The sequence below is a fragment of the Pristiophorus japonicus genome, unplaced genomic scaffold (assembly GCF_044704955.1).
Source record: "Pristiophorus japonicus isolate sPriJap1 unplaced genomic scaffold, sPriJap1.hap1 HAP1_SCAFFOLD_221, whole genome shotgun sequence".
NCBI lineage: Eukaryota > Metazoa > Chordata > Chondrichthyes > Pristiophoridae > Pristiophorus > Pristiophorus japonicus.
The window spans coordinates 224,471-244,942 of record NW_027251919.1 but is presented as its reverse complement, the minus strand read 5'-3'; the positions used below and the strand labels follow the sequence as shown (position 1 = coordinate 244,942).

At 52.6% G+C, this 20,472-nt stretch overlaps 7 non-coding genes across 7 annotated transcripts; all 7 read right to left on the bottom strand.

Moving 5' to 3' along the window:
* Nucleotides 1-674: 674 nt before the first annotated feature.
* trnat-agu (transfer RNA threonine (anticodon AGU)) lies at nt 675-747 on the bottom strand. The gene has a single exon. It is a non-coding gene; the product is annotated as a tRNA-Thr (tRNA).
* Nucleotides 748-2,570: 1,823 nt separating this feature from the next.
* On the bottom strand, nt 2,571-2,643 carry trnat-ugu (transfer RNA threonine (anticodon UGU)). Its single transcript has one exon. It is a non-coding gene; the product is annotated as a tRNA-Thr (tRNA).
* Nucleotides 2,644-4,426: 1,783 nt separating this feature from the next.
* Nucleotides 4,427-4,499, bottom strand: trnat-ugu (transfer RNA threonine (anticodon UGU)). Its single transcript has one exon. It is a non-coding gene; the product is annotated as a tRNA-Thr (tRNA).
* A 1,930-nt stretch (nt 4,500-6,429) lies between these two features.
* Nucleotides 6,430-6,502, bottom strand: trnat-agu (transfer RNA threonine (anticodon AGU)). The gene has a single exon. It is a non-coding gene; the product is annotated as a tRNA-Thr (tRNA).
* Nucleotides 6,503-7,847: 1,345 nt separating this feature from the next.
* On the bottom strand, nt 7,848-7,920 carry trnat-ugu (transfer RNA threonine (anticodon UGU)). Its single transcript has one exon. It is a non-coding gene; the product is annotated as a tRNA-Thr (tRNA).
* Nucleotides 7,921-10,043: 2,123 nt separating this feature from the next.
* Nucleotides 10,044-10,116, bottom strand: trnat-ugu (transfer RNA threonine (anticodon UGU)). Its single transcript has one exon. It is a non-coding gene; the product is annotated as a tRNA-Thr (tRNA).
* A 2,381-nt stretch (nt 10,117-12,497) lies between these two features.
* trnat-agu (transfer RNA threonine (anticodon AGU)) lies at nt 12,498-12,570 on the bottom strand. The gene has a single exon. It is a non-coding gene; the product is annotated as a tRNA-Thr (tRNA).
* Nucleotides 12,571-20,472: the final 7,902 nt, after the last annotated feature.

Below are 20,472 nucleotides of genomic sequence, written 5' to 3'. Positions count from 1 at the left end.
CATCTTACTATTGTTAACAAGGAGGTGGGGCCTGAATAATCATTCTTGGTGATTCATCCCTGAACATTCACAGAATCTTACAGCACACAAGAGGGAAAGAGTGAGAGAGGGAAGGGGAGAGAGATGGGAAAGCGAGAGAGGAAGGAGACAGGGCAGAGAGAAAGGAAGGGGAGAGAAGGGAGAATGGGGAGAATCTGAAAAGAAATGGAAAAGTGAGAGAGAGAGGAGAGAGAAGATAGGGGAAGGGGAGAGGGAGAATGAAAAGGGAGAGGTGGCAGGAGGGAGAGAGGGGGAGGGGAGAGAGTGGGTAGCGGAGAGAGGGGGAGGGGAGAGAGAGGGAAGATAGAGGAGGAAGGAGAGAGTGGGGAAGGGGTGGGGAGAGAATGAAAGTAGAGAGGGAAGGGGAGAGAGGAGAGAGAGGGGAAGGGGAAAGAGAGGGTGAAAGAGTGAGACCGAGCGGGGAAGGGGAGAGAGAAGGAGAATCTGAAAAAAAAGGGAGAAGAGAGAGAGAGGAGGGAGGGGAGAGAGGGGAACGGGAGAGAGTAAAAAGGTGTAGAACAGGTCGTGATGGGGAAGGGAGAGAGAGGAGCCTGTTGTTCTCGGGGCTGTTTAATATTTAGAAACAAAGCCCTTGTTAATTGACAGTGAATTTAAATACTAAGCTAATTTTGAGTAGGCCCCAGTGAGATTTGAACCCACGACTCCTGGTTTACTAAACCAGTGCTCTAACCCCTGAGCTATGGAGCCACCTACCCTGGAAAAGCCAGGGGAAGGAGCAGGAAAGAGAGGGAAAGGGAAAAGAGAGAGTGGAAGGAGTGAGAGAGAGGAGAAGGGGAGAGAGAGGGGGATGGGGAGAGAGAGAGAGGGAAGGGGAGAGGGGGAAGGAGTGAGGGAGGGGAAGGGGAGAGAGAGAGAGGGAAGGGGAGAGAGATTGGAAGGAGTGAGAGAGAGAGGGGAAGGGGAGAGAGAGAGGGGAATGGGAGACATGGAGGAAGAGAGTGGAAGGGAGGGAGAGAGAGGAGGGAAGGGGAGAGAGAGGGGGAAGAGGAGAGAGAGGGGGAAGAGGAGAGAGAGGGGGAAGGGAGAGAGAGGTGTTATGACTTGAATAGATACTGCAAGCTCAAAGTAAGGTGTGACTCGTCCTTTATTACAGATCTCAGAATGCCTCTCCAGCCTGTGAGGTCTCCTTACATACAGGTGCTCCCAAGGGATTGAGACTCCAGGGGATGAGCCCTCTGCTGGTTAGACATGGTATTTACAGGTTTATATACATAACAATGGGGAAGGCAGAGAGAGATCTGGAAGGGGAGAGAGTGTGTAAGAGAGAAGAGGAGAATGGGAAGGGTGTGACGGGAGCCTGTTGTTCCAGGGTCAGTCTCGGAGCTGATTAATATTTATAATTAAAGCCCTTGTTAATTGACGGTGAATTTAAATTCTGAGCTAATTTTGATGAGGCCCCAGTGAGATTTAAACTCACGACTCCTGGTTTACAAGACCAATGCTCTAACCCCTGAAACATAGAAACATAGAAAATAGGTGCAGGAGTAGGCCATTCGGCCCTTCGAGCCTGCACCACCATTCAATATCATGGCTGATCATTCACCTCAGTACCCCTTTCCTGCTTTCTCGCCATACCCCTTGATCTCTTTAGCCTAAAGGGCCACATCTAACTCCCTCTTGAATATATCCAATGAACTGGCATCAACAACGCTCTGCGGTAGAGAATTCCACAGGTTAACAACTCTCTGAGTGAAGAAGTTTCTCCTCATCTCGGTCCTAAATGGCTTACCCCTTATCCTTAGACTGTGTCCCCTGGTTCTGGACTTTCCCAACATTGGGAACATTCTTCCTGCATCTAACCTGTCCTGTCCAATCAGAATTTTATACGTTTCTATGAGATCCCCTCTCATTCTTCTAAATTCCAGTGAATACAGGCCCAGTCGATCCAGTCACTCCTCATATGTCAGTCCTGCCATCCCGGGAATCAGTCTGGTGAACCTTCGCTGCACTCCCTCAATAGCAAGAATGTCCTTCCTCAGATTAGGAGACCAAAACTGGGCTATGGAGCCACATGCTCTGGGAAAGACAGGGGAAGGAGCAGGAAAGAGAAGGGAAGGGAAAAGAGAGAGTGGAAGGGGTGGGAAGAGGAAAGAGTGAAAGAGGAATGGGAGTGAGTGGGGGTAAAACGATGTAGAACGGGTTGTAATGTGATGGAAAGAGAGAGCAGCAGAGAGGTGAAAGAATGGTTAAGGGGAGAGAGGGGGAAGGAGTGAGAGAGTGGCAGGCGTGTGAGAGGGAAATGAGTGAGAGACGGGGAAAGCGAGATAGTGGGAAGGGGGAGTGGGAAAGAGAGGAAAGAGAGGGAGGAAAAGTGCAGAATGGGGGGAGGGAGTGAAAGAGATAGGAGAAGGGGAGAGAGAGAGGCGAACGAACGAGTGGTAAGAGAGAGATGGGGAAGGTGAAAGTGAGAGAGAGGGGAAGGGGAGAATCTGAAAAGTGTTCAAGAATCAGTCGGCGGGAGAGGGGGAAGAATGAGAGACCTATATTTAAATACTAAACAAATTTTGAGTAGGCCCCAGTGAGATTTGAACTCACGACCCCTGGTTTACAAGACCAGTGCTCTAACCCTTGAGCTATGGAGCCACCTGCTCTGGGAAAAACAGGGGAAAGGAAAAGAGAGAGTGGAAGGAATGAGAGAGAGGGGGAAGGGGACAGAGAGGGAGGGGAAGGGGAGAGAGAGAGAGGGAGGGGAAAGAGAAGTTAAGGGGAGAGAGGGGGAAGGAGTGAGAAAGAGTGGGTAAGTCGAGAGCGGAAGGGGAGAGAGAGAGGGGAAGTGGAGCGAGAGGGTAGGGGAGAGAGGGAGGAGGGTAGGGGAGAGAGGGAGGGGGGATGAAGAGAGGGTGAGGGGAGAGTGTGAGAGAGGGAAATGAGTGAGAGACGGGGAAAGCGAGATAGTGGGAAAAAGATGCAGAACAGGTCGTGATGGGGAAGGGAGCCTGTTGTTCCAGAGTCAGTCTCGGAGCTGTTATATTTATCATTCAACTTTTGTTAATTGAAACACTGGGCTAATTTTGCAGAGGTTCTCCTGAAATTTGAACTCACGACCTTTGGCTTAATGGTTTATAAGACCAGCGCTCTAACCCCTGAGGTATGGGGCCACCTACATTGGGAAAGACAGGGGAAAGAGCAGGAAAGAGAGGGGGAAGGAGCAGGAAAGAGAGGGGGAAGGGAAAAGAGAGAGTGGAAGGAGTGAGAGAGAGGGGGAAGGGAAGACAGTGGGGAAGGAGTGAGAGAGAGGGGGAAGGGGAGTCAGTGGCGAAGGAGTGAGAGAGAGGGGGAGGGGAGAGAGTGGGGAGAAAGGGAGAGAGGGGGAGAATAGGCCAGAGCGGGAGGGGGAGAGTCTGATGGGAAAGGGGAGTTTGAGAGCGAGGGAAAGAGAGAAAGGGAGTTGGGAGGGGGCGAGAAGAGTGGAGACAGGGGAGGGGAGGGAGAGAGTGGGGGAGAAAATGAAAAGGGAGAGCGGAAGGAGTGAGAGAGAGATGAGGAGGGCAGAGAGGAGAAAGGGAGAGAGACGGAGAACCTGAAAGGAAAGGGAAAAGAAAGAGATGGGAGGGAAAAGAGTGGGAGGAATGAGTGACAGGTATTTAAATACTAAATTAGGCCCCAGTGAGATTTGAACTCACAACCCCTGGAGACAGGGAGGAAGAGAGAGGGGGAAGGGGAGAGAGGGGCGGAGAGGGGAAAGAGAGGGAGGGAGGGGATGGGGAGAGAGTGGGTAAAGCGTGAGAGAGCGGTGAATGGGAGAGAAGGGGAAGGGAGAGAGTGGTAGGAGTGAGAGAGAGGATAACGAGTGTTCAAGAGCGGGAAGGGGAGAGAGGGGGGAAGGGGAGAGAGGGGAGGGAGGGAGAAAGAGCGAGAGGGGGGAATGGGCCAGAGGGGGATGGGGGAGATTCTGATGGGAAAGAGGAGAGCAAGTGCGAGGGAAGGAGAGAAAGTGAGGAGGGAGGAGGGCGAGAAGAGTGGAGAGAGCGGAGGGGAGAGAGAGAGTGAGGGAGAAAATGAAAAGGGAGAGGGGAAGGAGTGAGCGACAGTGGAAGGGGTGAGAGAGGGGGAAGGGGAGCGAGGGGGAAGGAGAGAGACAGGGAATTGGGAGAGAGAGAGGTAGTAGAGAGAAAGGGGATTGGGAGAGAGAGAGAGGGGGAAGGGGAGAGAGAGTGGAGAGGGGGAATGAGTGATAAAGAGAAATGGGGAAAGCGAGAGAGCGTAAAAAGAGACAGAATGTGCAGTGATGGGGATGGTAGGGGTCAGGGGGCGAAAGGAGAACAGGAGAGCCTTGTGTTCCAGGTCTGGTCTTGGAGCTGTTTAATATTTATAATTAAAGCCCTTGTTAATTGACATAAACTTAAATACTGAGCTAGTTTTGAGAAGGCCCCAGTGAGATTTGAACTCACAACCCCTGGTTTACAAGACCAGTGCTCTAACCCCAGAGCTATGGAGCCACCTGTGCTGGGAAAGGCAGGGGAAGGAGCAGGAAAGAGAGGGGAAGGGAAAAGAGAGAGTGGAAGAAGTGAGAGAGAGGGGAAGAGGACAGAGAGGGGTCGGAGAGAGAGAGAGCGAGGGGGAAGGGGAGAGAGTGGGTGAAGGTGTGAGAGCGCGGTGAATGGGAGAGAGGGGGAAGGGAGAGAGGGGTTGGGGTGAGAGAGAGGGTAACGAGTGTTTAAGAGCGGGAAGGGGAGAGGGGGGGAAGGGGAGAGAGGGGGGGAAGGTGAGAGAGGGGGAAGGGGAGAAAGGGGGAAGGGGAGAGAGGGGAAAGAGGAGAGAGGGGGGAAGGGGAGAGAGGGGGAAGAGGAGAGAGGCGGGAAGGTGAGAGAGGAGAGAAGGGGAGAGAGAGTGGGGGAGGAGGAGAGAGAGGGGTAGAGTGGGGAGAGAGTGGGGAGGGAGGGAGAAAGAGTTAGAGGGGGGAATGGGTCAGAGGGGGAGGGGGAGAGTCTGATGGGAAAGTGGAGAGCGAGAGCGAGGGAAGGAGAGAAAGGGAGGAGGGAGAGGGGCGAGAAGAGTGGAGACAGGGGAGGGGAGGGAGAGAGAGGGAGAGAAAATGAAAATGGAGAGTGGAAGGAATGAGCGACAGTGGAAGGGGAAAGAGAGAGAGGGAAGGGGAGAGGGAAGGGGAGAGTGAGAGAGAGAGGGGGGTTAGGGGAGAGAGAAGGGGAAAGGGAGAGAGGGGGAGGCAGAGAGAGAGAGAGTGGGGAAGGGGAGAGAGAGAGGGGGAAGCGGAGAGAGAAGGGGAAAGGGAGAGATAGTGAAGGAAGGGGAGAGGAAGAAGGAGGGAAGGGGAGAGAGTGAGTGAGTGAGGGGGGAAGGAGAGAGAGTGAGGGGCGAGGGGAAGGAGAGAGAGAGAGGAGGAAATGGGTAGAGGAGAGAGAGGGAACAGGTGAGAGAGAGGAAGATGAGAGAGGGAGGGGGTAAGGGAAAGAGAGGGAGGGGAAAGGGAGAGAGTGGGGAAGGGGAGAGAGTGGGGAAGGGGGGAGAGAGGGGAATGAGTGATAAAGAGAAACAGAGAAAGCGAGAGAGCAAAAAGAGGCAGAATGTGCAGTGATGGGGAAAGCTGGGAGAGAGGGAGAAGGGGAAAAGAGAACAGGAGAGCCTTTTGAACGGGTAAGGGGGCAAAGGGGAGAGAGAGTGCAAGAGAGCCTGTTGTTCCAGGATCAGTCTCAGAGCTGTTTAATATTTATAATTAAAGCCCTTGTTAATTGACAGTGAATTTAAACACTGAGCTAATTTTGAGTAGGCCCCAGTGAGATTTGAACTCACGACCCCTGGGGACAGGGAGGAAGAGAGAGGGGAAGGGGAAAGAGAGACAGGGAGATGGGGAGAGAAAGGGGGAGGGGAGAGAGAGAAGGGGAGAGAGGGTGGAGAGAGTGGGAGAGGGAGAGGGGGGAAGGTGAGAGGGTGAGGCGAAGGAGACGGGAGAGAGTGAGAGAGGGTAATGAGTGAGAGACGGGGAAAGCAAGATGGTGGGAAAGGGAGAGAGGGGTAAAAAGATGTCGAACGGGTCATGATGGGTTTTATATATGTAAACCTGTAAACACTTTGTGTAACCAGCAGAGGACTCATCCCCTGGAGTCCCAAGGGATCCCACAAGGGGGCCGAGAAGAGTGGAAACAGGGGAGGGGAGGGAGAGAGTGGGGGAGAAAATGAAAAGGGAGAGGAGAATGCATGAGCGACAGTGGAAGGGGAGGGAGAGGGGGAAGGGGAGAGTGAGAAAAGTAGCAGGGAAAGCGAGAGAGCGGGAAAGAGTAAGAATGTATAGTGATAGGGAAAGGGGCAAAAGGAGAACAGCAGAGCCTGTTGTTCCCGGGTCGGTCTCGGAGCTGTTTAATATTTATAATTAAATCTTTTGTTAATTGGCGGTGAATTTAAATATTGCGTAGGCCCCAGTGAGATTTGAACTCACAACCCCTGGTTTACTAAACAAGTGCTTTAACCCCTGAGCTATGAAGCCACCTGCTCTGGAGCAGCTAGGGGAAGGAGCAGGAAAGGGAGGGGAAGGGAAAAGAGAGAGTGGAAGGAGTGAGAGAGAGAGGGAAGGGGAAACAGAGGTAGAAGGAGAGAGAGAGAGGAAGGGGAAAGAGAGACAGGGGGATGGGGAGAGAAAGGGGGAGGGTAGAGAGAGAAGGGGAGAGAGGGTGGAGAGAGTGGGTAGGGGAGAGAGGGAGAGGGGGAAGGTGAGAGGGTGAGGCGAGGGAGACAGGAGAGAGTGAGAGAGGGGAATGAGTGAGAGACGGGGAAAGCAAGATGGTGGGAAAGGGAGAGAGGGGTAAAAAGATGTGGAGCGGGTCATGATGGGTTTTATATATGTAAATCTGTAAATACCTTGTGTAACCACCAGAGGGCTCATCCCCTGGAGTCCCAAGGGATCCCACAATCCCTTGGGAGCACCTGTACTTAAGGAGGCCTCACAGGCTGGAGAGGCACTCTGGAGACCTGTAATAAAAGACTAAGGTCACACTTTGCTTTGAGCCGCAGTATCTGGTCAGACTCTTTATTCATACACAACAACTGGCGACGAGATACAGATGACGAACCCAACGATGCAGAGAACAGCGGGCATCCTGGAGAAATTTTCGGAGGGAGATGATTGGGAAACCTTCGTGGAGCGACTCGACCAATACTTCGTGGCCAACGAGATGGAAGGAGAAACGAACGCTGCCAAACGAAGGGAGATTCTCCTCACCGTTTGCAGGGCACCAACGTATGACCTCATGAAAACCCTGCTTGCTCCAGCGAAACCCACAGAGAAATCGTACGATGAGTTGTGCACACTGGTCCGGGAGCATCGGAACCCGAAGGAAAGTGTTCTGATGGCGAGGTATCGGTTCTACACGTACAAGAGGTCTGAAGGTCAGGAAGTGACAAGCTATGTCACCGAGCTAAGGGGCCTTGCAGGACATTGCAAGTTTTGAAGGACATTTGGAGCACATGCTCAAGGACTTCTTTGTACTTGGCATTGGCCACGAAACTGTACTTTGCAAACTTTTGACTGTAGAGACCCCAACCTTGAGTAAGGCCATAGCGATAGCCCAAGCGTTCATTGCCACCAGTGACAATACTAAGCAAATCTCTCAGCACACAAGATCTGCGACAAGTACTGTGAACAAAGTGATGTTATTTTATAAACCTTTTATGATGGGGGGAGAGAGAGTGGAGCAGGGTGGGGAGGGAGGACATTGAGAGGGAAAAAGAGGGAAAGGGGAGAGAGAAAGAGAGGGAGAAGGGGGGAGTCTGAAAGTAAAAATGCAGAGGCAGAAGAGAGAGATGCATATTTAAATACGAAACTAATTTTGAGTAGGCCCCAGTGAGATTTAAACTCACAACCCCTGGTTTACAAGACCAGTGCTCTAACCCCTGAGCTATGGAGCCACCTTCTCTAGAGAAGACAGTGCAAGGAGCAGGAAAGCGAGTGGAAGGGAGACAGGGAGGAAGAGAGTGGAGAAGTGGAGAGCGAGAGAGGGGGGAAGCGGAGGGAGAGGGAGAAGAACGGAAGAGAGTGATTGGGAAGGGTAGATTAGGAGAAAGAGAGAGGGACGGGGAAAGAGAGGGGGAAGGAGTGAGAAAGAGTGGAGAGCAGTGAAGACGGGGAAAGAGATGTTCAGGGGAGAGAGGGGGAGAACCTGAAAGGAATGGGAAAAGAGAGAAAGTGAGAGTTGGGTATTTAAATACTAAATTAGGCCCCAGTGAGGTTTGAACTCTCTGCCCCTGCTTTACTAGACCAGTGCTCTAACCCCTGAGCTATGGAGCCACCTGCTCTGGGGAAGATAGGGGAAGGAGCAGGAAAGAGAGGGGAAGGGAAAAGAGAGAGTGGAAGGAGTGAGAGAGAGGGGAAGGAGAGAGAGCGAGGGGAAGGGGAGTAGAAGGGGAAGGATTGAGAGAGAGGAGTGAGGTAAAGAGAGGGGGAGGGGGAGAGCAGTAAGGGGGAGCGAGAGGGGAAGGGGAGAGAGAGAGGGGAAGGGGATAGAGAGAGGGGAATGGGATAGAGAGGGAAGATGGAGGAGGAAGGAGAGAGAGTGGAAGAAGTGAGCAAAGAATGCGAGGGAAGGGGGAAATAGAGGGAGGGGAAAGGGAGAGAGATGGGGAAGGTACAGAGAGGGGAAGGGGAGAGAGAGGGAGAAGGGAAAAATCTGAAAGGAAAGGGAAATGAGAGAGAGAAGAGAGTGGGGAGAGAGTGAGGAGGAGTGAGAGGGAGGAAGGGGAAAGAGAGGTGAAGGGGAGAGAGGGGGAAGGAGTGAGAGAGAGAGGGGAAGGGGAGAGAGAGGGAGGGGAAAGAGAGAGAGTGGAAGGAGTGAGAGGGGGGAAAGTGGAGACAGCGAGGAAGAGAAGGAGGTGGAGAAAGAGAGGAAGGGATGGAGAGAGAGAATGTAGAAGAGGGGGAGAGAGAGCGGAAGGAGTGAGAGAGATGGGGAGCAGAAAGAGAGGGAGGGGAAGGGGACAGAGGGAGAAGGGGAGCGAGTGGATAGAGGGGAGCGAGTGGATAGAGGGGAGCGAGTGGATAGAGGGGAGAAGGGGAGAGAGTGGATAGAGGGGAGAGAGTGGATAGAGGGGAGAAGGGGATAGTGTGGAGAAGGGGAGAGAGAGAAGGGGAGAGAGGGGGGAATGGGCCAGAGGGGGAGGGGAAGTGTCTGATGGGAAAGGGAAGAGCAGGAGAGAAAGGGAGGTGGGAGGTGGGAGGGGGGCGAGAAGAGTGGAGACAGGGGAGGGGAGGGAGAGAGTGGGGGAGAAAATCAAAAGGGAGAGGGGAAGTAGTGAGTGACAGTGGAAGGGGAGGGAGAGAGAGAGGGGGAACGAGTAAAAAGAGGCAGAATGTGTAGTGATGGGGAAAGTAAGGAGAGAGGGAAATGGAGGGTCAGGAGCCTTTTGTTCCAGGATCAGTCTCAGATCTGGTTAATATTTATTATTAAATCCCTTGTTAATTGAAATACTGAGCAAATTTTGAGTAGGCCCCAGTGAGATTTGAACCCACGACGCCTGGTTTACAAGGCCAGTGCTCTAACCTCTGAGCATCGGAACCCGAAGGAAAGTGTTCTGATGGCGAGGTATCGGTTCTACACGTACAAGAGGTCTGAAGGCCAGGAAGTGACAAGCTATGTCACCGAGCTAAGGGGCCTTGCAGGACATTGCAAATTTTGAAGGACATTTGGAGCACATGCTCAAGGACTTCTTTGCACTTGGCATTGGCCACGAAACTGTACTTCGCAAACTTTTGACTGTAGAGACCCCAACCTTGAGTAAGGCCATAGCGATAGCCCAGGCGTTTATTGCCACCAGTGACAATACTAAGCAAATCTCTCAGCACACAAGTGCTGCTCTACAAGTACTGTGAACAAAGTGATGTTGTTTTATAAACCTTTTATGATGGGGGGTGAGAGAGTGGAGTGGCGGGGGGGGAGGGCAAGAGAAGGGAAGGGGAGTGAGAAGTGGGGAGTCTGAAAGGCAATGGAAAAGTGAGTGCCAGAAATGAGAGATGCATATTTAAATCATTTTTGAGTAGGCCCCAGTGAGATTTGAACTCACGACCACTGGTTTACAAGACCAGTGCGCTAACCCCTGAGCTATGGAGCCACCTGCTTTAAGGAAGACAGGGGAGGCAGAGAGAGGAGAAGGGGAGAACGAGAGTGGAAGGAGTGAGAGAGGGAAGGGGAGAGAGAGGGGGAGGAACGGGAAAGAGTGGTGAAGGAGTGAGAGAGAGAGGGAAGGGGAGACAGGGAGGGGAAGGGGAGAGAGAGAGGTGGGGAGAATGTAGAAGGTGGGGAGAGAGAAGGGAAGGAGTAGGAAAGAGGGAAGAGAAGGGGGAAGGGGAAAGAGAGGGAGGGGAGGGGCGAGAGATGGGGAAGGGAAAGAGAGGGAGAAGGGAAGAATCTGAAAGGAAAGGGAAAGGAGAGTGAGAGGAGGGAGAGAGAGGAAGGGGAAAGAGATGTTTTGGGGAGATAGGGGAAGGGGTGAGAGAGAGGAGGGGGAGGGCAGAGAGAGGGGGAGAACCTGAAAGGAAAGGGGATAAAGAGAGACAGGAATTTAAATACTAAATTAGGCCTTAGTGAGATTTGAACTCACGATCTTTGGTTTCACCAAACCAGTGATCGAACCCCTGAGCTATGAAGCCACCTACTCTGGGAAAAACAGGGGCAGGAGCAGGAAAGAGAGGGAAAGGGTAAAGAGAGAGTGGAAGGAGTGGGAGAGAGGGTGAAGGGGAGAGAGAGGGGAATGAGTGATGAACAGAGACGAGGAAAGCGAGAGAGCAGGAACGAGTAAAAAGAGGCAGAATGTGTCGTGATGGGGAAAGCAGGGAGAAAGGGAAAGGAGAGAGAGACAAGAATAGGAAACCTTTTCTTCTCGGGTCGGTCTTGGTGCTGTTTATTATTTATAATCAAAGCCCTTGTTAATTGACAGTGAATTTAAATACTGAGTAAATTTTGAGGAGGCCCCTCTGAAAGCTGAAGACACAACCCCAGGTTTAACTAAACCAGTGCTCTAACCCCTGACCTACAGAGTCACCTACTTTGGGCAAGACAGGGGAAGGAGCAGGAAAGAGAGGGGAAGGGAAAAGAGAGAGTGGAAGGGGAGAGAGAGGGGGAAGGGGAGACAGGGAGGAAGAGAGAGGGGAAGGGGAGAGACAGAGGGGGAAAGGAAAGAGGGGGGAAGGGGAGAGAGTGTGTGGAAGGGAGGGAGAGAGTGGATGGAGTGAGTGAAGGACGAGGAGAGAGGAGGAGTGGTTAGTGGACAGAGGGGTTGGGGAGAGAAGTAAGATACACGAGGAAGGAGAGAGAGGGGAAGGAGTGGGGAGAGAATAAAAGTAGAGAGGGAAGGGGAGAGCAAGAGAGGGGAAGGGAAGAGAGAGAGGGAAGGAGAGAGGGTGAGGCAAGGGAAGGGGAAGAGGCAGAGGGGGAATGAGTGAGAGACGAGGAAAGCGAGATAGCGGGAAAGTGAGAGGGGGTAAAAAGATGTAAAACGGGTCGTGATGGGGAAGGGAGAGAGATATTTGGAAGTGGAGAGAGAGTGTAAGAGAGACGAGAAGAGGAGAGGGGGAAGGATGTGAGGGGAGTCTGTAGTTCCAATGTCGGTCTCGGAGCTGTTTAATATTTATAATTAAAGCCCTTGTTAACTGATAGTGAATTTAAATACTGAGCTAATTTTGAGTAGGCCCCAGTGAGATTTGAACTCACGACCCCTGAAGATAGGGAGAAAGAGAGAGGGGAAGGGGAGAGAGAGAGGCGGGGAGGGGAGGTGGAGAGAGGGGGAAGGGGAGAGAGGGGGGAAGGGAGAGAGGGGGAAGACGGGAGATACAGTTGGGAAGGGGAGAGAGTGGGAAGATGAGAGAGGGGGGAGAGAGTGGGTAGAGAGTGGGGAGGGAGAAAGGAAGAGAGGGGGAATGGGCCAGAGGGGGAGGGGGAGAGTCTGATGGGAATGGGGGAGAGCGAGTGCGAGGGAAGGAGAGAAAGGGAGGAGGGAGTGGGCGTAAAAAGTGGAGACAGGGGAGGGGAGGGAGAGTGTGGGGGAGAAAATGAAAAGGGAGACAGGGGAAGGAGTGAGTGACAGTGGACGGAGAGAGAGGGAGAAGGGGAGAGAGAGGGGGAAGGGGAGAGAGAGAGGGGGAAGAGGAGAGAGAGGGAGGGGAAGGAGACGGGGGGAGGGAGAGAGGGATCGAGAGGAAGGGGAAGGAGACGGAGAGGGAGGAGGAAATGAGTAGAGAAGAGAGAGGGAATGGATGAGAGAGTGGAAGATGTGAGAGAGGGGGGAAATGGGAAAGAGAGAGGGGAAGGGAAGAGAGAGGGGGAAAGGGAGAGAGAGCGGAATGAGTGATAAAGAGAAACGGGGAAAGCGAGTGAGCGGGAAAGAGTAAAAATGTGCAGTGACAGAGGGAGAAGAGAACAGGAGAGTCTTCTGTTCTAGGGTTGGTCTCAGAGCTGTTTAATATTTCTAATTTAAATACTGAGCTAACTTTGAGTAGGCCCCAGTGAGATTTGAACTCACGACCCCTGGTTTACTAGACCAGTGCTCTAACCCCTGAGCTATGGAGCCACCTGTTTTGGAAAATACAGGGGAAGGAGCAGGAAAGAGAGGGGAAGGGAGAAGAGAGAGTGGAAGGAGTGAGAGAGAGGGGGAAGGGGAGAGAGAGGGGAAGGGGAGATTGAGAGGGGGGAATGGGCCAGAGGGGGAGGGGGGACAGTCTGATGGGAAAGGGGAGAGTGAGTGCGAGGGAAGAAGATAAAGGGAGGAGGGAGAAGGCGAGAAGAGTGAAGACAGGGGAAGGGAGAGAGAGAGTGGGGGGGAAGAGGAGGGAGAGAGGGAAGGAGAGAGAGAGTGGGAAGGGGAGAGAGAAGGGGGAAGGTACGAGAGCGACGGGGGAAGGAGAGAGAGAGAGGGAAGGGGAGAAGAGAGTGAGGGATGGGGGAAGAGGAGCGAGAGCGGAAGGGGAGAGAGGGGGAAGGAGAGAGAGAGAGGGGAAGGGGAGAGAGAGGAGGAATTGGGTAGAAGAGAGAAAGGGAATGGGTGAGAGAGAGTGGGGAAGGGGAGAGAGAGGGGAAGGGGAGAGAGAGGAGGAATTGGGTAGAGGAGAGAAAGGGAATGGGTGAGAGAGTGTGGGGAAGGGGAGAGAGTGGGGAAGGGGAGAGAGGGGAATGAGTGATAAAGAGAAACGGGGAAAGCGAGAGAGTGTAAAAAGAGGCAGAATGTGTAGTGATGGGGAAAGCAGGAAGAGAGGGAGAAGGAGAGTTTTCTTTCAGGGTCGGTCTCAGAGCTGTTTTATATTTATAACTTTTGTGAACTAACAGTGAATTTAAATACTGAGCTAATTTTGAGAAGGCCTCAGTGAGACTTGGACTCACGACCCCTGTTTTACTCGACAAGTGCTCTAACCCCTGAGCTATGGAGCCACCTGCTGTGGGAAATACAGGTGAAGGAGCAGGAAAGGAAAAGAGAGGGAGGGGAAGGGTTGAATGGGAAAGGAGAGAGCAAGAGCGAGGGAAGGAGAGAAAGGGCGAGAAGAGTGGAGAGAATAAGGACTGAACAACAGTGGAAGGGGAGACATGGAGGAAGAGAGAGAGAGAGAGTCGATGTTATTGCATGGTCAGTCTGGGAGCTGTTTAATATTTAGAATTAAAGCTCTTGTTAATTGACGGTGAATTTTGAGTAGGCCTCAGTAACTTTTGAACATACAACCAATGGTTTATAAGTCTACTGTTCTAACCCCTGAGCTACTAAGCCGCATTTGCAGATGACAACAGGGAAAGGAGTAGGAAAGAGAGGGGAAGGGAAAAGAGTGAGTGGAAGGAGTGAAAGCGAGAGGGGGAAGGGGAAAGAGAGGGGGAAGGAGTGAGAGAGAGAGAGGAAGGGGAAAGAGAGACAGGGGGATGGGGAGAGAAAGGGGGAGCGGAGAGAGAGAAGGGGAGAGAGGGTGGAGAGAGTGGGTAGGAGAGAGAGGGAGAGGGGGGAAGGTGAGAGGGTGAGGCGAAGGAGACGGGAGAGAGTGAGAGAGGGGAATGAGTGAGAGACGGGGAAAGCGAGATAGTGGGAAAGGGAGAGAGGGGTAAAAAGATGCAGAGCGGGTCATGATGGGTGTTATATATGTAAATCTGTAAATACCTTATGTAACCACCAGAGGCCTCATCCCCTGAAGTCCCAAGGGCTCCCACAATCCCTTGGGAGCACCTGTACTTAAGGAGGCCTCACAGGCTGGAGAGTCACTCTGGAGACCTGTAATAAAAGACTAAGGTCACACTTTGCTTTGAGCCCGCAGTATCTGGTCAGACTCTTTATTCATAAACCACAACTGGCGACGAGATACAGATGACGAACCCAACGATGCAGAGAACAGTGGGCATCCTGGAGAAATTTTCGGAGGGAGATGATTGTGAAACCTTCGTGGAGCGACTCGACCAATACTTCGTGGCCAACGAGATGGAAGGAGAAACGAACGCTGCCAAACGAAGGGCGATTCTCCTCACCGTTTGCAGGGCACCAACGTATGGCCTCATGAAAAACCTGCTTGCTCCAGCGAAACCCACAGAGAAATCGTACGATGAGTTGTGCACACTGGTCCGGGAGCATCGGAACCCGAAGGAAAGTGTTCTGATGGCGAGGTATCGGTTCTACACGTACAAGAGGTCTGAAGGCCAGGAAGTGGCAAGTTATGTCACCGAGCTAAGGGGCCTTGCAGGACATTGCAAATTTTGAAGGACATTTGGAGCACATGCTCAAGGACTTCTTTGTGCTTGGCATTGGCCACGAAACTATACTTTGCAAACTTTTGATTGTAGAGACCCCAACCTTGAGTAAGGCCATAACGATAGCCCAGGTGTTTATTGCCACCAGTGACAATACTAAGCAAATCTCTCAGCACACAAGATCTGCGACAAGTACTGTGAACAAAGTGATGTTGTTTTATAAACCTTTTATGATGGGGGGAGAGAGAGGAGGGAGATGGGGAGGGGGGCAAGGAGAGGGAAAAAGACGGGAAGGGGAGAGAGAGAGAGAGAAGCGGAGAGTCTGAAAGGAAAGGGAAAAGTGAGAGCGAAAGTGAAAAGGCAGAGGCAAAAGAGAGTGCCAGAAATGAGAGATGCATATTTAAATACTAAACTAATTTTGAGTAGGCCCCAGTGAGATTTGAACTCACGACCCCTGGTTTACAAGACCAGTGCTCTAACCCCTGAGCTATAAAAAGAGAGAGTAGTAGGAGTGAGAGAGGGGAAAGGGGAGAGAGAGAGGCGAAGGAGTGAGAGAGAGGGAAGGGGAGACAGCGAGCAAGAGAGGGAGGTGGGGAAAGAAAGGGATTGGATGGAGAGAGAGTGTGGAAGGGTGGGGAGAGAGAGGGGAAGGAGTGAGTGAGAGGGAGGAGGGGAGAGAGTGGGTGAAGGCGTGAGAGAGCAGTGAATGGGAGAGATGGGGGGAGGGGGGAACGGGAGTGTGAGGGGAAGGGAGAGAGAGGGGGAAGGATAGAGAGTGAGGGGAGAGAGGTGGAAGGACAGAGGGTGAGGCGAGGGAAGGGGAAGAGGCAGAGGAGAATGAGTGAGAGACGGGGAAAGCGAGATAGCGGGAAAGGGAGAGAGGGGTAAAAAGATGTAGAACGGGTCGTGAGGGGGAAGGGAGAGAGAGATTTGGAAGGGGAGAGAGAGTGTAAGAGAGACGAGAAGAGGAGAGGGGGAAGGGTGTGAGGGGAGCCTGTTGTTCCAGGGTCAGTCTCAGAGCTGTTTAATATTTATAATTAAAGCCCTTGTTAATTGACAGTGAATTTAAATACTGAACTAATTTTGAGTAGGCCCCAGTGAAATTTGAACTCTCGACCCCTGGGGACAGGGAGGAAGAGAGAGGGGAAGGGGAGTGAGAGAGGCGGGGAGGGGAAAGAGAGGGAGGGAGGGGGCGAAAGTGGCGAAGGAGTGAGAATGCGGTGAATGGGAGAGAGGGGGAAGGGAGAGAGGAGAGAGGGAGAAGGGGGGAAGGGGAGAGAGAAAGGGAAGGGGAGAGAGGGAGGAGGAAGGGGAGAGAGAAGGGGAGAGAGAGGGAGTGGAAAGGGGAGGGGAGAGAGAGGGGGAAGGGGAGAGGGAGAAGGAGGAAGGTGCGACAGCGAGGGGGAAGGGGAGAAGAGAGTGAGGGATGGGGAAGAGGATAGAGAGGGAATGGGTGAGAGAGAGGGGGAAGGGGAGAGAGAGGGGAATGAGTGATAAAGAGAAACGGGGAAAGCGAGAGAGCAGGAAAGAGGCAGAATGTGTAGTGATGGGGAAAGTGACGAAAGGAGAACAGGATAGACTTTTCTTTCAGGGTTGGTCTCAGAGCTGTTTTGTATTTATAGCCTTTGTTAATTGACGGTGAATTTAAATACTGAGCTCATTTTGAGTAGGGCTCTCTGAGATTTTAACTCACGCCCCCTGGTTTACTAGACCAGTGCTCTAACCCCTGAGTTATGGAGCCACTTGCTTCAGGAAGAACAGGGGAAGGAGCAGCACAGAGTGGAGAAGGGAAAAGAGAGAGTGGAAGGAGTGAGAGAGAGCGGGAAGGGGAGAGAGAGAGGGGAAGGGGAGAGAGTGGGGAAGGAGTGAGAGAGGAAGGGGGAAAAGGAGACAGGGGAGAAGAGAGAGGGGAAGGGGAGAGAGGGGGAAGGAGTGGTTAGTGGACAGAGGGGTTGGGGAGAGAAGTAAGATAGACGAGGAAGGAGAGTGAGGGGAAGGAGTGGGGAGAGAATGAAAGTAGAGAGGGAAAGGGAGCGAGGGGGGAAGGAAAGAGAGGGGGAAGGAGAGAGAGAGAGAGGGGGGAGAAAATGGGTAGAGGAGAGAGAGGGAACAGTAAATAGAGGATGATGTGTGAGAGAGGGGGAAGGGGAGAGAGTGGGGAAGGGGAGAGAGTGGAATGAGTGAGAAAAGTAGCGGGGAAAACGAGAGTGCGGGAACGAGTAAAAAGAGGCAGAATGTGTAGTGATGGGGAAAGGGGACGATAGGGGAGAGAGACAAGAACAGGAAAGCCTTTTGATTTCGGGTCAATCTCGGAGCTGTTCAATATTTGTAATTAAAGCCCTAGTTAACTGACATAAATTTAAATACTGAGCTAAGTTTGTGAAGGCCCCAGTGAGATTTGAGTCCACGACCCCTGGTTTACAAGGCCACTGCTCTAACCCCTGAGCTATGGAGCCACCTGCTTTGGAAAAGACAGGGGAAGGAGCAGGAAAGAGAGGGGAAGGGAAAAGAGAGAGTGAAAGGAGTTCGAGAGAGCGGGGATAGCGGGGAAAGTGGGGAGAGAGGGAGAAAGGGAGAGAGTGGGGAATGGGCCAGAAGGGGAGGGGGGGAGTCTGATGGGAATGGGGAGAGCGAGAGCGAGGGAAGGAGAGAAAGGGAGGAGGGAGGGAGTGAGGGAGAGAGACAGGGGAGGAGAGAGAGTGGCGGAGAAAATGAAAAGGGAGAGGGGAAGGAGTGACCAACAGTGGACGGAGAGAGGGGGTAAGGGGAGAGAGAGGGGGAGGGGGGAGGGGAGAGAGAGAGGGAAGCAGAGAGAGGGAGGGGGAAGGGGAAGGGGGGTCAAGGGGAGAGAGAGGGGGAAGGAGAGGGAGGTGGAAGGGGAAGGGGGGAAAGGGGAGAGAGAGGGAAGCAGATAGAGAGAGTGGGGAAGAGAAGAGAGAGGGGAATGAGTGATAAAGAGAAATGGGGAAAGTAAGAGAGCGGGTAAGAGTAAAAAGAGGCAGAATGTGTAGTGATGGGTAAAGCAAGGAGAGAGGGAGAAGGGGAAAGGATGGCAAAATGAGAACAGGAAAATATTCTGTTCCAGGGTCGGACTCAGAGCTGTTTAATATTTATAATTGAAGTCTTTGTTAATTGATGGTGAACTTAAATACTGAACTAATTTTGAGTGGGCTGCAGGGAGATTTGAATTCACAACCCCTGGTTTATAAGACCAGTGCTCTAACCCCTGAGCTATGGAGCCACCTGTAAAAAAGCAAATAGGGGAAGGAACAGGAAAGAGAGGGGAAGGAAAAAGAGTGAGTGGAAGGAGTGAGAGAGAGGGGGAAGGGGAGAGAGAGAGGGGAAGGGGAGATTGAGAGAGGGGAATGGGCCAGAGGGGGAGGGGGAGAGTCTGATGGGAAAGGGGAGAGCGAGAGCGAGGGAAGAAGATAAAGGGAGGAGGGAGGAGGCAGGAAGAGTGGAGACAGTGGAAGGGAGAGAGAGTGGGGGAGAAAATGAAAAGGGAGAGGGGAAGGAGTGAGCGACAGTGGAAGGGGAGAAAGAGAGGGAAAGGGAGAGAGAGGGGGGGAAGGGGAGACAGCGGGGAAGGAGAGAGATAACGAGGGAAGGGAAGAGGGAGAAGGGGGAAGGTGCGAGAGCGACGGGGGAAGAAGAGAGAAAGAGGGAAGGGGAGAAGAGAGTGAGGGATGGGGGAATAGGAGGGAGAGGGGAAGGGGAGACGGTGGGAAGGAGAGAGAGGGGAAGGAGAGAGCGAGGGGAAGGGGAGAGAGAGGAGGAATTGGGTCGAGGAGAGAAAGGGAATGGGTGAGAGAGAGTGGGGAAGGGGAGAGAGTGGGGAAGGGGAGAGAGGGGAATGAGTGATAAAGATAAACGGGGAAAGCGAGCGAGCGTAAAAAGAGGCAGAATGTGCAGTGATGGGGAAAGCAGGAAGAGAGGGAGAAGGAGTTTTCTTTCAGGGTCGGTCTCAGAGCTGTTTTATATTTATAACTTTTGTGAACTAACAGTGAATTTAAATACTGAGCTAATTTTGAGTAGGCCCCAGTGAGACTTGGACTCACGACCCCTGGTTTACGAGACCAGTGTTCCACCTCCTGAGCTATGGAGCCACCTGCTCGGGGAAAGACAGGGGAAGGAGCAGGAAAGAGAGGGGAAGGGAAAAGAGAGAGTGGAAGGAGTTCGAGAGAGCAGGGATAGCGGGGAAAGTGGGTAGAGAGGGAGAAGGGGAAAGTGGGTAGAGAGGGAGAAGGGGAGAGAGGGGGAATGGGCCAGAGGGGGAAGGGGAGAGCCTGATGGTAAAGGGGAGAGCGAGAGCGAGGGAAGGAGAGAAAGGGAGGTGGGAGGGGGACGAGTCGAGGGGAGGAGAGGGAGAGAATGGGGGAGAAAATTAAAATGGAGAGGGGAAGGCGTGTGCGACAGTGGAAAGGGAGAGAGAGAGAGAGGGGGAAGGGGAGAGAGAGAGATAGAAGGAGTGAGGAAGGGGAAGGGGAGAGAGAAACGGAAGGAGAGAGATACCGAGGGAAGGGGAGAGAGACAGGGTGAGGGGAGAGAGTGTGAGCGAAGGGAAGAGAGACAGGAGGAAGGGGAGAGAGAGTGAGGGAAACATAGAAACATAGAAACATAGAAAATAGGTGCAGGAGTAGGCCATTCGGCCCTTCTAGCCTGCACCACCATTCAATGAGTTCATGGCTGAACATACAACTTCAGGACCCCATTCCTGCTTTCTCTCCATACACCTCAATCCCCCTAGTAGTAAGGACTACATCTAACTCCTTTTTGAATATATTTAGTGAATTGGCCTCAACAACTTTCTGTGGTAGAGAATTCCACAGGTTCACCACTCTCTGGGTGAAGAAGTTTCTCCTCATCTCGGTCCTAAATGGCTTACCCCTTATCCTTCGACTGTGACCCCTAGTTCTGGACTTCCCTAACATTGGGATCATTCTTCCTGCATCTAACATGTCCAGTCCCATGAGAATTTTAAACATTTCTATGAGATCTCCTCTCATTCTTCTGAACTCCAGTGAATACAAGCCCAGTTGATCCAGTCTTTCTTGATAGGTCAGTCCTGCCATCCCGGGAATCAGTCTGGTGAACCTTCGCTGCACTCCCTCAATAGCAAGAATGTCCTTCTTCAGATTTGGAGACCAAAACTGTACACAATACTCCAGGGGAGAGAGACAGGGGGAAGGGTTGAGATAGGGGAAGGAGAGAGGGAGAGAAGAAAATGGGTAGAGGAGAGAGAGGGAAAAGGTGAGACAGAGGAAGATGTGTGAGCGAGGGGGAAGGGGAAAGAGTGGGAGGGGAATGGGAGAGAGTGAGGAAGGAGAGAGAGTGGGGAGGGGGAGAGAGTGGGAGGGGAGAGAGAGAGGGGGTGGGGAGAGAGATTGGATGGAGTGAGAGAGGGAAGGTGAGACAGGGAGGAAGAAAGAGGAGAATGGGAGAGAGAGGGAGGGGAAGGTGAGCAAGAGGGGAAGGAGTGAGAGAGAGGAGAGAGGAAAAGAGAGGGGGAAGGTGCGAGCGGGAAGGCTGGAGTGAGAGGGGAAGGGGAAAAGAGAGGGGAAGGGGAGGGAGCGGGAAGGGGGAGAGGGGAATGAGTGAGAGACAGGGAAAGCGAGAAAGGGAGAGAGGGCTAAAAAGATGTAGAATGGGGAAAGGCGGAGAGAGATTTGGATGGAGAGAAAGTGTAACAGAGATGAGAAGAGGAGAGGGGAGGGATGTTGTTCCAGGGTCGGTCTCGGAGCTGTTTAATATTTATAAT